We start from the raw sequence: 9,165 nt of genomic DNA, 5'->3' as shown, positions 1-9,165 counted from the left end.
AGAGTCTATGAGCCAAAGAATGCAGGTGGCCTCCTAAAGCTGAAAAAGGTAAAGAAATGGACTCCCCTCTCAGAAACTCCAGAAGGAGCCAGCCCAGCCAATGCCCTGACTTTAGCCCAGAGAAACTGACTTTGGACTTCTGACCTCCAAAACTATAAGAAAATAAACATGTTGTTTTAAGCAGCCATAGAGAACTAACACAGTTCGGAATGTGGATCACCAAGACTAGGGCTCCCTGGCCAGCTCTTCTGAGATTCCTCCGGGTTTTCCTTCGGGGTCGCGATGCTGTGGCTGCAGCTCCAGGTGTCGCACTCTCCCAAAACCATATCCAAAGGCAGGACGAGTTGAGTTCTTCACTTAGAACTTCTTTTAAAACAAGGAAACCATCCCAGAAGCTCCCAGCAAACTTCAGACATGTCTATGTCTAAAGCAATCATTGACAAAGGAAATAGATCACTGGACTTGGCTCAACCTGCTCAATATTCATCCTTGGGTCTGAGAAAGAGTTCGTGAAACAAGGGTATGCCCAATATTTGAACAGAAGTGGAGCTCAGGGAGGAGGATGGGGGATGACAGCACAGCTCAGTGATCCCTGGAGGCTGTGGTGCTCCAGTCTTCCATCCACCCAGAGCACCAAATGTGGGAGAAGGTGGAGGAAGGAGTGACTAAGGTTTACTGAGCGCCAGGTCACATTTTATCTTTACCATATCCCAGAAGTTCAGAGACTCAGAAAGATTTGGTAATTTGCCCAAGAGTACAGAGCCAGTCAGTTTGGGATTGGAACTCAGATCTTTCAAAACACAAAGTCCATGGCCTTTGTAGTACCCGCCAGGGAGAAGCCTCCCTTTACCTGCAACCTCACTCTCCACCCCCTCTCCACATTCACATCTCCTTCCCAGTACTCCCTATCTCCAAGACCTGGATAGAATCAAGCTTTGATCTTTACCAGACTTCAAAGTTTAACCTAGAATATCAGGGTCCTGTGTCTAAAAGGAGCCATGGCTTCAAATGTCCTCCCTGGGCAATAGTCCCCAGTGGGCCTTGTAGAAGGCTTGGCAATCCCCACACCTTCCTCCCCACATACCCCTAGTTACCAGCTCTTATCTGTTGCCAGCCGATCAAAATTAAACGAGCAGGCTCACCCTCTCCAGACCTGAGATTGCCAGAGCCGCCCACTCTCCCCAGCTTGCTGGCTGTGTCAACCTTGGTCAGCAATTTAACCACTCATGTGTAAAACGGGAGTGATGACATTGCTGTGAGAATTAGGAGACCATTTATGATCACGCTTAGTGAGGTGCCTCAATAAATATTAGGTATCTGCCAAGAGAGGACTTCGGGAAATCATGCTCAGCTTGTGAAAGATTATAGGTTACCATGGAAACCAGACCGAAAGCCAAGAACAGAGAGGAACCCAGAGTGCTGAGGCCCCATTTCCTTTGGGAGCTGTCTACTTGAGCCCTAATGCACCTTCCCATTCACACAGGTATGAAGGAATGAAACTAAAGTTTGAACTATGAAAACACAGCTCCATTCGGGAGAGAGAGTCCTGAACACAACACCCACCAAGTAGAGGAACTGCTGAGAACCTAACTCCATGTCTCCTTTAGGGCAGGGGTGATTCATGAGATTGACTTTAAAAGTCTCATTGTGACCCAAAGAAATGTGACAAAATACCCAATGAATTCACTGGTCTCACTCTATCCAAGATGGCGCCGGACTGGGCTTCCTTACTTGAGCGGTTTGAGCTGGGGTCTTTGGAGGAGAGTTTGTATCACCCAGAGCTGCTCTTCATTGGATACTTATCATCAGCCAGTAGGTTCCTAGGTTGTACTGCTGCTTATACCTTCGTTCTCAACTTGAAAGTTTCACTGATGGCTGCTGCCTCCCTTATGGTGGGGCGCCCACCCCATCAGTAATTGTTAGTTACATACGGGAATGCAACCCTCATAGATAACTGCTTATTAGCTATATGACCTGCCCTGGTCACTTAACCCTCTGAGCATCAGTTTCCCCTTCTGAACAATAAGTGTGATGCTAACTCTGCAGCCCAGCCTGCTGCTGGTTTGCTGGGATGAGAAAAGAGGTGTAGAAATGGAGGGGTTTCATGACCCATTCGGCTCTACCCCAAAACCATCACTGCCAGCTGGCCTGCTGACCCTGCACAGCAAGTGTTCCCCAGGATTAAGGCGATTGCAGGGAAGAAGGTGTCTGCTGATCTTCTAAAAGACACCCTCCAGAAGAGGTGAGCTGTAAACTCAACAAGGAGATCACAATGCAATATTTATCTGTTCCTTAAACAGTGCTGGCAAATTCCTTAATGGTGCCAGACCTCAGTTTCCCCACCTGTGAAAGAAAAGGGTTGGATGGATGAGCTCCTTCTTGGCTCCAACTTTCTGTGACTACTGATGGGTCTTGGATTTTCAAGAAACGCAAACCGTGAGGTCCGGTGACGCCACAGTCAGAGCATTATTCCGCTGTGCCCTCGGCCCGGCGCCGGCTGAATACCCTCACAGCCCTATTTTACAGACGAGGAGAGAGAGGCTCAGAGAGCTTAACTTTCCCCTGCTCACACAGCTGATAAATGGCTGGGTTCAGACTTGAACTCCGCCTGCTTGCCCCAAAGCATATGTTTCTTTCATTTGCATTAAGTAACGCCCAGATTCTCCCAATTTGCAATGAGATGTTTTCCTGTTGTTTTGTAGAGCAACCGGATATATTTTCAGACCCCCTCAATAAGGAAGGTCAAGACTAAAGTAATTTAACTGAGTGGTTGGTTAATCCCTCTGAGAAACAAAAGCCAGCATCTAACCTGCACCCACAAGTCAGCCTTTTCAAGACGGAGCGAGGGGGGCTGTGGGGAGGGCAAAGCGCCCAGTGGTACCTGCCAGGTCCCTGGAGGGTGGAAGAGATTGCCAAAGGGTAGGAGAGAGCTTCTCTCCGCCCCGCCCCCACCCCGGAGTTAGAAAGCCAGGCTGAGAGAGAGAGGGAGAGAGTGAGAGAGAGAGATCAAAACCCAGGAAAGTTCCCGCATGCCAACCTCTCCCTGTTTTAATTAAGCAGCAAGTCCACACACCCACCCCCACTCCTTCAGAAATGCTTTGCACTCAGCAAGAGCCACCGCGCAGCAGGTTGCAGTTAAGGCTTCAAACACCCAGCAGCCTCGTGAAATGCCAGCAGCCCACAGGTGCGGGGCGCACAGGGCCCCTCCCGCACCCAAGCCCAGCGGTCACAAGGTGGACCAAGAAGTCGCAGGACGTTCCCTGGGCTCCTCTCCCAGGGGGCCGTCTCAGCCCTCAGCTCAGGAGGAAATACTTTGCCTTGAAGACTCATCTACACCCATACGCATCTATGCATCGAAAACACAATAAGATCTCCGAAAGAGCTCACTGCTGTAAGGTGCCATCTGTTGTTTTCTAGCCTGTCGCTCGAATGCCGGATACAGCCTTCTAAATTAATTTCAGGACTCACTGATGGATTTTGTGGCTCTTTGGGGGAAATGCCTGTTCATAGGATGCAGGTGTGGGGCTTGCCTGGTCCCCCTATCTCTTCTCTGCCTTCAGGTCCCACCCTCCAGACTAACTCTTTACTGTTCTTGAATTACTCTAATTTTTCCACACCACCAAGCCTTTGCACAATGATTTTGCTCACACGCCTGTCCTTCTGACTCCTGCTTTTCCTTCCAGTGTGTCTCAGTTCCCGGAGCTGCCATAGCGAAGTATCACAAACCCGGTGGCTTAAAACTACAGAAACTGATTGTCTCGCAGTTCTGGAGGCCAGAAGCCCAAAATCTGTAGGAGAGAATTCTTTCTCGCTTCTTCCTAGTGAACAAAGAAAAACTTTTAATAACATGAAATTTAAGATCTCAGGGCTTTATCGAGCAATTCACGAATCCGGGAAATAGAGGGGAGCTCCACCAAGAGGTGGAAAGGGCACGGCCTTAGAGACAGGCTCTCATGCCAAAGAAATAACTCTACTGGCCGCATCAAAGACTATCCTTATTTAGCGAACACCAGAGCAGAGGAGCGGGAACACATGGGCTCAACCAGAGTTGGCCGCTGTCATTGGTTGGCCTAAGACTTTGGGTTTCGGGGGAGCCCAGTGCTACAAGAAACAGGAAGAAGTAAAATCTTGGGCCCACGTGCATTATTCTGGCGGCGACTCACTGGCAATCCATGCCATTCTCCCTTCCGTCTGTGTCCAGTTCTCTCCTTATAAGAGACCAGTCATACTGGACTGGGGCTCACCCTAATTCATCTTGACCTCATCTTCATTAATGACATCTTCAAAGACCTTATTTCAAATAAGGTCACATTCACACACAGGGCTGGGGGTTAGGGTTTGATGTGCCTTTTGGGGGTTGACACAATTCAACCCATAACAAAGGTGACCGCTCCATGGGGTCTCCCCTGAATTTCTAAGTTGTAGCTATCGCGTTTGCAGCCCCTCCATCCTGCACTGACGGCATTGGATGTTGTCATCCCATGAGGTCAGGTCATGAGTGCCCCCAGGGCAGGTTATGGCCAGAGTCCCACAAATTACAGGTCTTCCATCAACATCTCCAAAAGGAAAGAGGAACAGAGCTGGAGAGCCGAAAGGACGAAGGATTTGGAGCCCTTCCCAAGGGGAGGTCCCGGTCCTAAGGAAGGAACTGAGCATGTACTGAGCGCCACCTCTGTGCAAGGTCCTCCAGTGCTCTGGAGAAAGCAGCCAGCAGTTTTCAACTCCAGCAGTGACCGCAGCCACCTTGGTCTTTCGGGTGGGGAGGTAGGAGGACATGACTCATCCCTGAAGAGAGATGTTTAAAAAAACACTTAGATGTGCCTTAATGGGCCTTCTTGGAAGAGAACAGCAAGGGTCCTTGGGCATAATCTAGAAAAGTAGGGGATGAGGCCAAGGCCTAGGACATGGGGAGCAGTGGGGGGATGGGGAGAGAGAGTCCTTGAGGGGCCTCCTCTGTGAAGGGGGCCGGCAAGTGTGTTTCTAGAGCAGTGATTTGTGACCTTGAATTAAGAGTCTCCTCCACAACCCCACCTTCAGCAGTTTTTGTTCAGTGGTTCTTTGGGGGACAGAAGGAAGAGGGAGAATGAGGCCGAGGGGGAAGAGTGGGGCGTCCGTGAGGAGTGCGGGCCATGGGCAGGAGCCAGCCCAGGGAACCAGCAGCAGGCCTGGCATGCCTAAAGCATTCCATGTAGACTTTATTTGATCATCGGATTTGCTCTTCAAAGTGGCTATTATCATCCTCACTTTACCGATGAGGAAACTGGGCTTCCCAAGTCTAAAGGAGCTTGACCGAGGCCATCCAGCTGCCCAGCCAGCCTCACAGAATCGGCTCAGCAAGTGGTGTTTACAGAGCGCCTGGGGTGTCCAAGACCGGAGAAGTCCAAGGCCGCTCATGTCCACCCCGCCCAGAAGAGGCTGCCATTCAGTGTGCTGGCGAATCCCACCCCCTATAAAGACTTCCAGGTCCATAGGGCAGAGGGATTGGTGGAGGAAGCCAGCTGTGAAAGTTCTAATTGGGATCTGTGATTAGACGGGAAAGAAAGCCATGGCACTCAGAGGCTTGGCTCCGGCTGCCTGCTCTCGGCTCAGGCCCTGCCCCCAGTGGGTACTGATTGCCTGACAAAACACGGTGCTGCACCAGGGCTGGTTATGGGAGAGCCTTTTTCTCCCAGCTTCTTTGTTCATCAAGGACCCTAAAAGTGGACTTTTGATCTCCAAATGAAGACATACACATAGCAGGGGAAGAGAGAAGGTATCCATGGCGCCACAATAATTGTTAAAGGGGAGCATGTAAAGTTTACCAGAGTCATAAGCCATCCCAGTTAAATCCAAATCTCTGGGGACTGGGCCCTAGGCATCAGTACATTTTAAAACTTCCCAAGGCTGTTGGCTGGGGAGCACCGAAAGCAAGCTTGAAGCTCTGTCTCTTCATTTTTAAAAACCGGAAGTGGCCCGAGATGCTCTCAGACAGAAAAGAACTGGCTTCTCTTTGTGATCTGGGTGCAAACCTCCTTTACTCTCATTGAGAGATTCTCCCAGCAGCCTCCTCACCAGGCAGGCATCAAGAGCCAAGAGGCAGCTGCCCTGAATTTTTGGTCCTCGGCTAGAGAACAAAAAACTCTTTGAGGTTGAACAAGAGGCTGCTCAGCTCTCTGGTTCTTGGGCTACTAAGATCCAGAGGCAGAACCTGGCTGCCCCATTGAGGAAGGAGAGAGCTCCGAGCAGGGCTGATGTGCTGGGTGCCCCAAAGCCCACCTCGTACCCCAACTCCTTCCAGTACTTGAGAGGGGGGAGGGGATGTGTAGCAGGATATAAAAACCAGCAGCTCAGCCCCGCAGCACCCCTCCAAGGCGACAGGATGGCAGGCAGTAAAGCACGACCTCCCCCTTTCCCTTCCTTCACTGGACGGAAACCAGCTTAAAGTTGACTGGAAATGGAAATCCATCACGTTGTCAGTGTCCACACACCCTGAGCCCCCTGCTCCCAAACCGACTCCTCGTGGCACCCTTCCGAGCAGGCCGCCCCTTGGTTTGTCTGAGGTGGTTGTGCTCCCTTGTGTTCGGGGGGTTGGAGAGATTGGGAGTGAGTCCTTGAAGTGCACGCGGGTCACGGGATAGGGTGGCGGGGTGGGGGGTGGGAGGACTTTGCTCCACCCTCTTCACTCTCTCTGCCCTCAGTGCAGATGCTGAGCGGCAGTCAAGAAGAGGATACCCTCTCTGTGCCTTAGTTTGGGAAACTGCCAACTGCACTTTCTCACTCCTGCAGTTTTAATGGCTCACACTTACCTGGGTCCTTCGCATTTGCCTTTATGCACGTTCATTTCTCTTCAGGGCCAGCCTGCCTTGACCCCACATCCGCTCCCACCCCTCTTTCTCTTTCCAAGTCCTCATCTCCTGCTCACACCGTTCACTAGAATGCATCTATCTGATGACTTCCTAGTCCCAGTCTCATGGGCACTTCCACGGATCAGCAGCCTTGGGCATCACCAACCGCGTGGTGCGGGCATGCTCATAGGGTGGTTGTCAGCATGAAATGAAGCACCATGTGTATTTGCAGGTCTGGCAGGTGGTGCTCAAAGCATGCTGGCTCCCTTTCTCCCACCTCTGCTGCCCCTATGGAGAATGTAAGGTGCAGCGGGCAGCCGGGGGCTGAGTGGTTTGGCAGTGCCTGGGGATGGTGGGAGGGCGGGAGTGGGAGAGGAAAGGAGGAAAATGGGATTCCAGGGAGGACCAATCAGTCTCCAGATATCGGTTTGAGACTCCTTCTCTGGCTGCCTTTAAAGAACAACATTCCTGGGGGAGAGAGAAGAGAGGGGAAATATCTACTCATCTTTCCGTAGAAGAATTACAACTGAACCAGAGCTGGAATCCATAGAACTTGATATAGAAGTGATTTGGGATGCCCAGCTTTCCTTGTGGTTGCTTTGATAAGGAAGCAATCTTTCTTTATCTGTTTCCCTTTGAAGAGTTTGGTTCAATTTGCAAAGGAGTGGTATCTCTGTTGTTATATAAATTTAAAGGATTGTATAACCCTAGAGGCAGGCACCAAATGAGAAAATGGGGCACTTGGGAAAGCCAAACAAAGAGAAGAAATGGTGAAATACATAATTTTTTTAATGTGGTGAGAACAAGAAAAAAAAATTTTATAAGCTCAAGTAGGGAAAGCATTTCTAAGCATAACTATATTAAGATTATATAATGTAAGAAGGGATAGATGAATTACATTTTTAATGTATAATTTCTCTATGTTAAAACCAAACAATTCTACATGTAAAAAGAAAAAAACGTATAATTAAAAATGTACCATGGAAAAATATTTGCAACATATATGATAAACTTAATAGCCTTAATATATAAAGAGCACTGTCTGGTTTATACTGACCCTTTCTTGCCACGAAAATCCTTTGATTGTCTTAAGGTATTTTTATCATATTTCTTCTAAATATAGGCCATGAAGAAAACAACTTTATTATATTTCTGAGCAGGTGCAATGCAGAAACCCAGGATTGGGTGATGACCTACACCACTGCCACCCTCCTTCCATCCCCTCGCTCCCTTAAGAAGTCAAAGCAGGCACTCCGTAAGCGCTAGGATGTCCCCTTTCATCCCGTAAGTCCACCATCTTTGGATATCCTAAACATATGCCTCCCAACAGGGCACAGGCTAAAGATAGCACATGACTAGTTGAATAAACAAGTATATTTGGGAATGGTAAATATCACTGCTCGTGATGCAAAGAAACCACCGTCTGCAAAGAATTTCTACCACAAGGGCTATTAGATAATGTCTATGCGTATGTTGGTCAGTTTGATATTTTCATGATTATCAATGTACCCCCAAGCTTGTTCACATTTCTTTCTCATTCCTTTCTGAATGGCACATGTCCATTGCTTAGTAACCTTTATTACATCCGCAAAATTTCCTTTTTCAAATTAGAACCGTATTAATGGGTGTGATGTCTAAATATTCATGGTACCGAGGATTATGGCAGTACATCTTTTCACCTTCTCTCACCAACATTTTTGCCAAGTCCACATCCATTTACTCTTTTAACAGTTCCTGCATATTATTCAATGAAAGCAACTAATGTCATTGTTTTAACCTTAAAGCAGTGGGTTTCATCTATATTAAGTAAGAATGCTAATTATATAACCATAAACGTAAGGTGGAGCTCTAAGATGTGAAAAGTTCTTCAATAAATTTGATTTCTATAAATACAAAAAAAAAACACTTAAAAATCAATTAGTAAAAAAGAATGGGGGTTGTGAGGGTAGTTCAGTGGTAGAATCACTGCCCGCCATGCGGGAGACTCGGGTTTGATTCCTGGCCCATGCACTTCCCGAAAACAAACAAACAAATGAAAAACCAAACAAAAACAAATATTCAGCAACAACAACAAAAAGAATGGAAAATCCCAGTTTAAAAAATAATTTCAATGGACATGAATAGGGAATTTACAAATGAAGAAACACAAATGTAAAAAGTATAGCCTTGTGATTAATAAAATAAATGGAGACTAAAATAACAGTAAAATTCCATTATTCACATTTGACAACTATTAAAAGCAAATGTTCATTGTTGGCAAGAGTACGGGAGAGACTTCCAAGCAAGATGGTGGCCTAGGAATCTCCAGGACTCAGTCCTCCCACCAAAACACCTCTTAGAC

This window comes from Tamandua tetradactyla, chromosome 6 (genome assembly GCF_023851605.1).
Source record: "Tamandua tetradactyla isolate mTamTet1 chromosome 6, mTamTet1.pri, whole genome shotgun sequence".
Classification (NCBI taxonomy): Eukaryota; Metazoa; Chordata; class Mammalia; order Pilosa; family Myrmecophagidae; genus Tamandua; species Tamandua tetradactyla.
Note: the sequence above shows the minus strand (reverse complement) of the source record.